This window comes from Mustela lutreola, chromosome 10 (genome assembly GCF_030435805.1).
Source record: "Mustela lutreola isolate mMusLut2 chromosome 10, mMusLut2.pri, whole genome shotgun sequence".
Lineage (NCBI taxonomy): Eukaryota > Metazoa > Chordata > Mammalia > Carnivora > Mustelidae > Mustela > Mustela lutreola.
The window spans coordinates 75,161,388-75,172,919 of NC_081299.1; positions in this window are offsets into that span (position 1 = coordinate 75,161,388).

Below are 11,532 nucleotides of genomic sequence, written 5' to 3' on the forward strand. Positions count from 1 at the left end.
TCCCAGGACCCTGGGATCATGACCTGAGCCGAAGGCAGCTGCTTAACCAACTGAGCCACCCAGGCGTCCCTCTTAAATTCCATATTACAAGGATTTGTAATACAGATATATTGTTTCTTACTCATATCTTATAAAATAATTTTATTCAAACTCTTCCCATCCTTTTTAAATATTTATCTTCATCATTATTAAAGCTATTTTAAAATCTTTTAACTTATTTCTTTTTCAGAAGCATCATTCTTCAGTCAAATAATTTGAACTATTGAAAATATCTGTGGGACACCTGCAGGCTCAGTCAGTTAAATGTCCAACTCTTGGTTTTGGCTCAAGTCATGATCTTGTGGTCCTGAGATGGAGCCTTGCACTGGGCTCTGTGCTGAGCATGGAGCCTGCCTGAGATTCTCCCTCTGTCCCTTCCCCCACTTGTGTATGTGTGTGTGCACACATGCTCTCTCTCTCAAAAAAAATTAAAATAAAAATAAAATAGCTGCAAGCAGTCCTAAAGTCATACATCAAACAATGGAACATTTATTCAGGAAGATTTCCTACAACTCTGGAGAGCAAAGCTGAGAGTCGATGGTACTTGAGCAAAGACGCACTCCCTCCCCATTCCCAGTTCAGTTTAACAAAAGCTCCACTCATGGCGGGTATGGCAAAAAAGATATGGCTTGCTTTTCCCTCATTTTCCAAGTAGAGATAAGGTATCTCATTGGTAAATGCAGGTCACTGGTATTTCTCATCCCCTCTAACACTGAATTGCAGAGACTAAATTCCTGGTTAGTGTGACCAGGGACTGGGGGTCTCCCAGTCTCTACCCAGCCCTGCTTTTAGAGTGGAGGTTTTAGCTGGATTTAGCAGGCTGAGAACATCTGGCCTGACCACCCTCACTCTGGTTCATTTGTAGGGTGGAGTTTCCATGTTTAGGAAAGGCAAGTGAAAAACACCAGAGGCTACTGTACCTGCCCAGTGGAAGGGCACGGAGATTTTTATCCAAGGACAGAGGCAGTCCATAAACACAGAGCACCATGAAGTTCTCCCCAGTGGGACTGACTTTATTTAAAATGGAGTGTGGGGGAAGTTCAAGCCTGAGGACTTAAAAAAAAATTTATTGCTGCAGGTTGACATTTATAAGAAATACTAACAGGAGATTTTCAGGCAGGGAGCAAGTGACCCAAGTGGAAAAACTAACACCACCAATGAGGGAATATGTAATTATAAAAGACAAAGTAACTGCTTATTATTTCTCTTTTCTTAACTGACTTAAAAAGAAATTATATAAAACAATATGCATATAATTGTATCAGAGGGCCTATAACATATATAAATGTAATATGTTAACAGCAGAACAAAGGAGCTACATGAGTGCAAAGCTTATTGGAATAAAGATGTAACACCAGATATTGACTTGAATCCATGGGAATAAATAAAGAGAACCAGAAATTATAAGTAAGAAAGTTAATATAACAAGTCCTATATATTTATTCTTCCTATTTCAGCTACTTTAAAAGACACACAATTGTATAAATGAATATAACAATGTATAGTTGGACTTGTAATATATGTAGATGTAATATTTATTATACATAAGATTAGTAGCACTAAAAGGGGAGGGGGGAGTAGGAGTGTAGGAGTAACAATTCTATATCTTGCTGGAGCTAAGTTAGCATAAATTTCAGGCTTAGAGAAGATTTATATCTCTAACTATTTATATCTTTGTTTATATGTGGTTAGCCCTGGAGCAGCCAAAGAAAATAGTAAGTCTCAAATCAGTATCTTTTCACCTTAAGTAACTGGTAAAAGAAGAGCAAACTAAAATCCAAAGTAATGGAATGTAGAAAATAATAAAGGTTTTTGTAAATGAATGTAATGAAATTAATGAAATAAGAGAAAATTGATGAAACCAAAAGACTTTTTTTTTTTTTTTTTAAAGATGTTGTTGATTTATTTGACAGAGAGAGAGAGAGAGCCAGAGCACACAAGCAGGGGGAGTGGCAGAGGGCGAGGGAGAAGCAGGCTCCCTGCTGAGCAGAAAGCCTATGCAGGGCTTGATCCCAGTACACTGGGATCAAGACCTGAGCGGAAGGCAATTGTTTAACCAACTGAGCCACTCAGGCGCCCCCTATCTTTGAAAAGATCAACAAAATTCACAAATTTGAAGTCAAACAGGCCAAGAAAAAACGATGGAAGACTCAAATTACTAAAATCAGGAATGAAAAGGGGAATATTAATATTGACTTTCAGAGATAAAAAGAATTATAAGACAATACTGTGAACAACTGTACACCAACAAATTGTTTCAAAAATGGACTAGTACCAGGGCACCTGGGTGCCTCAGACGGTTAAGCACCTGACTCTTGAGTTTTGCTCAGATCATGATCTCAGGGTTGTGAGATTGAGTCCTGCGTTGGGTTCTGCTTTTGCTTGTCCCTCTCCCTCTGCTTCGGTCCCTGCTCACTCATGCTCTCTCTTAAATAAATCAATAATCTTTAAAGAAAAGAAAAGAACAATGGACCAGTACCTGGAACCACACAAACTACTTAAACTGTCTCAAGAAGAAATAGCTCATCTGAATGCACCGAAGTACACAAGTAAAGAGATTGAATTACTGATGAAATTCTCTGCAAACTTGGTAAAAGAAAGAAGAAATTTACCCAATTTGTCAAAACTTATTTTACCACATCTACTTTCCTCCTTTCTCTGAACTATTTGAGAGTTATAGACACAATCAATACCTCTTTGCTCCCAAATTGTCCAATGTGTATTTCCTAAAAAAATAATGCTCTTACAGAAGCTTATTATTTCCTTTGGTCATGTACTTTTTTGGTAGTTGCTGTTGTAAAAAGCTGGAATTCTGCCTCCCACCCCTCTTGGAAGGAACCACTGAATGTCTGAACAGACATTTTGGACTGGTTATTGCAAATATTAAATAGATATGTAGTTATAAGAAATGAGTAGTTGATGCCTCCTATCCATATATCTACCTCCTTTATTATGAAATGATGGAAATTTGAATCAAGACTGTGGCATCTTTGGGTGCCATTTTTTGAGCTTTTTAGGTGAGGGATTGGAGTTATTCTGTTGGGACTACTTAGGCCTATATTTGTCCCTGAGCTAATAAACAATATTCAAATTTTAAAAATTATTCAAGCTGTTATGAGATCATAGCTAGCCTATTCCAGAACTAAAAGTTTGTTTATGTTGTTTAGTTAGTGAATAATTTTCACCAGGACAGACAATAATTATGATATGTAGTTTCCAAACTGAGAAAAAAAAGAAGCCTCAAAATCTGATGAAGACTCCATAGAACATAAAAAGCTTTGCATTTCTTGAATTCAGTGTAAATCAAATATGAAAGTATTTACTAATGTCTTGAAGAAACTTCCCTATTATTTTGAATGAATTGTTGCAATTATATTGCAACAATTCATGTCCAATACTGGACATCATGATGAAGAGTGACATTCTTCAAATGTCATGGAAATCTTCCAGCTAGTTGCTGGACTTAATCCACTTTTGCACGACTACTTGGAAAAAATGCTAAAAATTTAAAAAGCACAACATATTCAATATCCGTATCCCAAATAGATTATCATGAATTAGTCAGAATAAAAGGAAAACATATTTAAAGTCAAGTGTTATGTAGAGTCCAAATGCTACTCTGTTATTGTAGATTTTCTGTGATTTTAACAAATACCGATCAACTGGAAATACTGTGCATTTAAGTTATTACATAAAACTATGAGAAATTTGTGGGTTTTTTCCCAACTGCAATAATTTATCTGTGACTTTATGTAACACAGCGAAATATATTCTGGGTGATTGTAACTTGCTATTGGACAGTATTTGTGGGCATTAGTATGAGTATGTCATATAACAATGCAGCCATATAAAAAGTAAAGACAAAAGACTGCATGCAATCCTTATAAATGTTAATATATAAGTAGAATGTGTTGTCTCACGGGAGCTTATTACCTTTTTCATCAGAGTATAAGCTGGCCTTCTAGTACCTGAAGTTCTTAAATCCTTAAGTATGTTTCCAGTTATATTTTCTCTTTGGGTTAGTCTTGTTTTGTAGAATGAGTGTTTTAGGCACACAGCTCAACTTTGTTAAGTAGCTAAAGCAGGATGCCTGGTTTTGGCTATAACAAGGAAAATACAAAACGGGTGATGGAGGAGGGACATGGTGGACATCAGTTATGGTCTATGACAAGTTGCAAGAGTTAAAGTCTGTGGCATGTACAAAGTCATGTGTAGTAAATCCTTTATAGAATTGTAGCTAGTCACCAACTTGAAGATAAGATGATGGATTTCATTTAACATAAGGCACAGCAATCAGAGGGGTGCAAGGAGTGAACCATTGCAGATGCTTCTGGTACACGGACTTGAATCTTCTCCATCTCACCTCTGATGCCAGCTCTAGCTGTAGTGGGCAATTCAGAGAAAGCCTGAACTCACCTCAGGCTGAGAACATCTTGCTTTAGTATCTCTAAAAACCATGTCCTCACAACAGACTACAGGGGTTATGGGCTTGGGGTTTCTCCCCTATAACTTCCCTCTTCTGGCCTCTCACAAACATGCTGAGCATGATCCTTCCCTAGGGCCTTTGTACTTGCCATTTCCCCTGCAACTTACACTGTTTCCGCATATATCCAAGTGATCTACTATCTTTACAGCTTTAGCTCTTTGCTGAAAGTTTGCTTCACTGGTGGTGCTCCTGACACCCTATTTAAAATTGGTCTACTTCAAATTGCCAGCACTTTCCCCTATTCCTGCTTCACTTTTCTTCATATAAATTGTCATCTGATATTCTGTGATAGTTGATATTTTCATTGCCTGCTAGAATGTTAACCTCCACGAAGGTAGAGATTTTTGTTTGTTTCGACTTCTGAATCCCTCAAAAAACAAAAAAATAAAAAAATAAAAAGCCTGGCATGTAATAGGCCTTCAGTAAGTATTTGTGATTGAATGGATCCAATTGTGAAAGTGAACACACTGCTGAAAGGTTATGCTATTTTCAGAGACTTTGGAGACATACTATAAAATTTGCTTCTGAAAATGTTCTTACTTTCCTACTCGCCAAATATGTATATAAAGTATGTACTTTTCACATCCTCCCAAACAAGTGGAATCACAGCTTCTTAAAATCTAAGCTACACTGAGAGGTAGATAATATCATGCTATTTCAATAGACAATTTTTATTATTGCTGAAAAAGAACATATATTTATATAATTATTTTACCACATTTTTATCTCATAGTATAGAAGTTTTGTTGAGGCATTGAAGCCTGAAATAATGTTATAATAAATAAAATGCATTTGTGCCTACTATATGGTAGACATTGTGCTAATTTGTTATAGGTGTTACTAATTAAATTTAAGTTATTCCTTAGCACATGCTTATGAGTAGGTATTATCATTTGCATTCTATAGTAAATACAGTTTAAATATTTTATTTACTTATTTATTTAAAAAAAATCAGTTAAGAAAACTATTTATACTGTCTTACAATTATATAATTCACTAGTGTGCATTCATATTACCTGGGCTCACTTTCATTCAGTCTGAAGAATTTCACTATTTCTTGTGAGATGAGCCTGCTAGCAAAAAATTCTGTATTTATTTATCTGGAATGTTTTTAAAAGTTTTTATTTGTATACCAGAAACACTGTATGTTAACTAACTGGCATTTAAAGATGTTTTTTAAATAAGAGTTCAGTGGGCAACAAGACTATTGAGATTTCCTTAAATGATAAGTCAGTGTATTAAAAGAGAGAGGTCAAATTAAGTTCATCCATGACTCTGTATTTGCAAAAGTGGCCTGGGACACTCTGGTACAGTATATATCTTTTACCCCTACCAATTTTGACAGTCTGATTAGTCCTTTCAGCAAATAAAAGTCTCTGCTTCTCAATTAAGGGATTTCTTGTCTCAGTTAAGGACAACTTGAAACTGTTTTTATTGAACACATGTCAACTGAAAATGAAAGCAGGAACAAGCTCTTAGTTTCTCAGAAATAGGCCAGATGTTAAGAAAAAGCTCTTTCTTATGTCACATGATGAGTTGTGTGCAATTTTTGTGCATTTTGTTTCTATGTCAGCCTTGCAAATTGTTCTAGGGACTTTTTCTTTTAAGCACTGGGTATGAAGAAGCTATCTATATTTCCTTACTTTCTAGTATAATTGGAATTGCAGCCTTTGGAATACTTATTCTAAAAGACAGACACAAATCAAATTAATTTGTGTGTTAGTATTACTAAATTAAAAATGTATGTATGTATATATGCTTAATGGTTTCAAATGTTACCCAGAATTACACGTCTAGAATGTTTTTATATTAATCTGCTTTACACATGGAGAATTCCAAGCAGAACATTTTAAGGTACTCAGCAACAGGAATTCATTATTTAGCTGGGGTAGCTGAGTCTCATATACAATAGGAGGTAAGACCAGGAAAACAACTTTCAGAGTGTGTATGTGTGTGTGTGTGTGGAGAGAGAGAGAGAGAGAGAGAGAGAGAGAGCGCATTTCTACATTCCATTCTCTTCTCACTTGAGTCCTTGGTGACACCATTTGTACTTTCTGTGTCTATGAGTTTGATTAACTTAGATACCTCATATAGGTGAAATCAGAAAATATTTGTCTTTCATAATTTATTATTTTACTTAATGTTTTCATGGTTAGTTCTTGTTTTAGCATGTGCCAGATTTCCCTTTTAAGACTGAGTAACATTCCATTGTATATATACAACATTTTCTTTATCCATTCTTCTGTCCATATAGATATATGGGTTGCTTCTACTTCTTGATTGTTGTGAATAATGTTGCAATAAATGTGGGTGTGCAAATATCTCTTCAAGATTTTGTTTCAGTTCTTTTAGATGCATACTCATTAGTAAAATTTCTGAAACATATGGTTAGCTCTATTTCTAATTCTTTGAGGAACCACCTTTCAGTTTTCCATAGCAACTGCATTTTTTTTTTTTTTTTTCAGAGAGAGAGAACATGTGTCTGGTACTGAGAAGGGCAGAGAGAGAGAGAGAATCTTAAGCAGACTCCAACCTCTGAATGGAGCCTGACCTGAGGCTTGATCTCATGACCCTGGGATCATGATGTGAGCTGAAATCAAGAGTTGGATGCTTAACCAACTGAGTTACCCAGATGCCCCTGTTATTTATTTATTTATTTATTTATTTATTTAATTTCCATTCACATTATATGAGTTTCAGTTTCTCCATATTTCCACCAATATTAGTTATTTTCTATTTTTTATAGTAGCCATCCCAATATGTATGAGATAGTGTCTCATTATATTTTTGATTTGCATTTCTCTAAAGATTAGTGCTATTAAGCAACCATTTTAAAAACTGAGTTATTTCTTTCTTGTTGTGAATTGTAGAGCTCTTTATATATTCTAGATATTTGTCCTCTATTAGATATATGATTTTGAAATATTTTCTCCCATTCTCTACATTGCTTTTTCATTCTATTGGTTTTCTTTTTTGCTTATTTGTTGTTGTTGTTTTTAAAGTCAGATTATTTTTTTCTTTTTTTAAACTTAAATTCAACTAGCCAACTTATAGTACATCATTAGTTTCAGATGTAGTCTTCAATAATTCATGAGTTTTGTATAAAGCCCAGTACTCATCACATCATAGGTTTTCCTTTAATGCACTGAAGTTTTAAAATTTGATGTAGTCCTGTTTTTCTCTTTTTGCTTTTGTTTCTGTGATTTGTTGTTGTCATATCCAAGAAATCATTACCAAATCCAGTGTCATGAAGCTCTCCTCTATGCTTTCTTCTAAGGTTTATAGGGGTGCCTGGGTGGCTCAGTCAGTTAAGTGTCTGCCTTTGGCTCAGGTCCTGATCACAGGGTCCTGGGATAGAGCCTCATGTCTGGCTCCCTGCTCAGCAGGGAGTCTGCTTTTCCTTCTTGGTCTCACCCTCACCCCTGCTCCATCTCTCATATCTTATGTCTAGTTCTTTAATGTATTTTGAGTTAAATTTTATATATATTTTAAAGATCCATATTCATTCTTTTGTATGTGGATTTTCAGTTCTTCCAACTTTATTGAAGAGACTGTCCTTTCCCCATTGTGTGGTCTTGATAAGCTTGTTAAAGATCATTTGACCACATATGTGAGGGTTATTTCTGAGCTGTCTATATGTCTAACTTTAAGCCAGTACCTGGCTGCTTTAATTACTTTAGCTTTTTTTTTTTTTTTTTTTTTTTTAATAGATGAGGAAGTCTTTATTCGAAACTACTGCAATAGAGTTAAAGACTGTTGTAATAAGGGACAGAGTTTGAACTCAAACTCTCAGAAGTAAAAGGCGGGGGAACTTTTAGTACAGGAGGATGTTAGGAAGGAGGCTGGTTACTTTAGCTTTTTAATGTGTTTTTAAATAAGAAAGTGTGCAGTCTCCAACTTTATCAGCCTTTTCAGGACTGTTAGGGCTATTTAGAGTTCCTTGAAAGTCCATATGAATTTTAGGATGCTTTTTATGTTTCTGCAAGAAATGTTATTGGAATTTTGATAGGAATTGCATTGAATCTGTAGTTTGCATAGATTAGAATGGACATTTTAACAATATTAAGTCTTGGAATTCATGAACATGGGATGTCTTTTCATTATTTATGTCTTCTTTAAATTCTTTCAGCCAGGTTTTATAGCTTTCACTGTATAAGTCTTTTGCCTTCTTAGTTTAATTTTTAAAGTTATTTTAGTAATTTATATTTATATATAATATATTACACGTATGTATATTTTAATATGTATGCTTATGCTTCAAAAAGTTATTTAAAAACATTCAGGAATAAATCTAACAAAATGTACAAAGAGTATATGTTGCAAAATATAAAATATTACTGAACGATTTCAAAGGGCTAACAAATTGTGGGACATATGATGATGAATTAGAAAACTATTTTTTGAGTGTCATTTCTTCACATACTTATCTGTAGATTTGATACAATTTCTATTTTCACACATGTAAAGAAAATTGATTCATAACAACTATAGCAAAAAGATAGTCTTCTCAATAACTGTTGCTAGGTCAATATTACATACTCATAAAAAAATAAAACTTGACTCTTACCTTCTGACATTATAAAATTGATTTAGGTGGATTATAAATCCTAATATGAAAGATGAAATAATAAAATGGTTAGAAGTAAGTAAAATATTATTTTCATGTCCTCCAAGTCAGGCAATAGAACAAATCAATAACTTGTAAATAAATAATTGATAAATTTATGTTACTATTAAAAATTCATGTTCATTCAAACACCACTAAGAGAATTTAAAAGTAAACTAAATGCTAATAGAAAAAAATTATAGAATATAGGATATATAGTCTCTAAATAAAGAAGAAAAGAAAAAAGGACAGACAACCCATTAAACATATAAGCAAAAATATTGAATAGGAAGGTATGCAAAAGGCAACAAACACAAAAATACACTCAACCCTCCTAATTGCCACTAATTAAACAAATTAAACCCATAATTAAAACTATACACTTATTACAATGACTAAAGTTTACAAGTCTGGCATTACTAAGTGATGATAAGAATGTGGAACTAGGAATTTTACATATCACTTACGGCTGTATAAATTTGGACAATCACATTGAAAAACTTTCTTCCAGATTTCTTTATTTGTAAATGATGCAAGGCAAGATAACTTTTCATATTCTGTAAGTCTAAGTAACAAGAGTATACTACTGTTAAAGAATGATTAAAAGTTTCTTAAACTTAAGTTTCTAAAACATAAGCTAATGAGAATTTAATAGATGATTTTTTCATGTTTTGTTAATTTAACTCCAAAAAATAGGGTGTTAACATTGTTTTAGAAATTGTGGTTATTTGACACATGGTGCACTCATCTTTGGAGCACAGCGGAAATTCTCAGGCAGGAAGAATCTCCTTTAACATCCTTCTACTCTAAGTTTAATGAAAAACCACAAAACAGCAAATGTATCAGCCCTTATAGAAAAGTACAAACATGAAATAATTTTAGTTCAGAAATGTGGTGAGTGCAATTGTTCATTTAAAAATTGAATGCTTTAAAAAATAATAGCTGTGTAGGGACAGGTTTAGGGAATTCTAGACCTGGAGCGTTTAGCCCTGTAACATAAGAGTAAAAACGATCCAAAACCAAAATCACCTTGCATTTGCTGGGCTTTGAAAAACACAGAATAAGAGAGGAGAAATTCAGAACTACATAAAATGTAAGATGATGGAACTTGCTTCGTGGTTTGACTGTGATACACATGGCAGCTTGTGTAACTGTCCCTCAGGACAATGTACTGACCAAACATGGTTGAACGGGTACCAGCAACAGACCTCTAGGGAGAGGATGATCTAGTCCTCAAAGCTGAGCAGCTGGGAACGCCTGGCAGGCTCAGGGTGGAACTCCCCTGTTCTTTTTTCTGTTATCTCCCCTTCTCTAGAGATCAGTTGTAGTTAATTAGATGATTCCTTTAAATATGCTTATTCAACTACAAATCCTGTACTGCTTGATCAGACATATCTTGCTTAGTTGTTATCTTGTATCTAGTAAGTATGGAACTGAGGAGTAGCTCTGGGCAGCAGTCTTCTCAACTGCCAACCCCCGCACCCATTCTTTTGAAGAGGGCTTGTTTGTGCCTCATTCTTCTCCCGTGCACCATTGGAAAGTGGCAAATGGCCATTGGAAAGTGGCAACCTTGCATGCAAGCTGGTTTGAAAATTGCATCATGAGAAAGTATACCTTAAGTTCTGTCTTATTGCACCAAAAACATAGGTCTTATAGGGAAAACTGAAATTACAGAGGGTTTTAATTTGCAGGATGGATATTTAGGAAAGAGTCTCCAGTAAGACTTGGATAGTAAAGTGTCAGTGTAAAACATATTTATGAGTTGATAACTTGTCTTTCAAGCTATTCTCTCAGTGAGCTTTTGTGCTCATTCTCCAGAGGTTCAGGCCACGTGCCTCTCTTCCATCATCCATCCTTATATGCAGTAAGACCGGGGCATCTGGATGGCTCAGTTTGTCAAGAATTTGACTCTTAATTTCAGCTCAGGTCATGATCTCAGGGTTGTGAGACTGAGCCCTCTTTCTCTCCTTCTGTCCCTCTCCTCACCCTCCCTCTCTAAAAGAAAAAAAAATGTTACATGGGTTAAGACAGCCTTGTTTGTGCCACATCTCTGATGGTGAGGACAGGTGGAGTCCTAGACTTTGCCCATTCTTTTTTCAGGAGGACCATTCAGAGATTGAGATTGCTCTGATTCCCATATAATAGGTTCAAGTAAATGTACTAATATGTAAAACCCCTCATCTTTCTTCCAGAAACACAATCTGGAATTCCAGAAAAATCTAGTTGATTCTGAAGAACAATTTTCTTCTAATTCATCCCCTTTATAAGCATGGGGTTGGAACTTGGAGCACTTCAGCAACTTTTCAAGTGACTGAATATTAAAAAAAATTAGATGTACAGCATGTTGACTATAATCAATAATATTTTATTTAAATTCAATTAGCCAACATATAGCCCATCA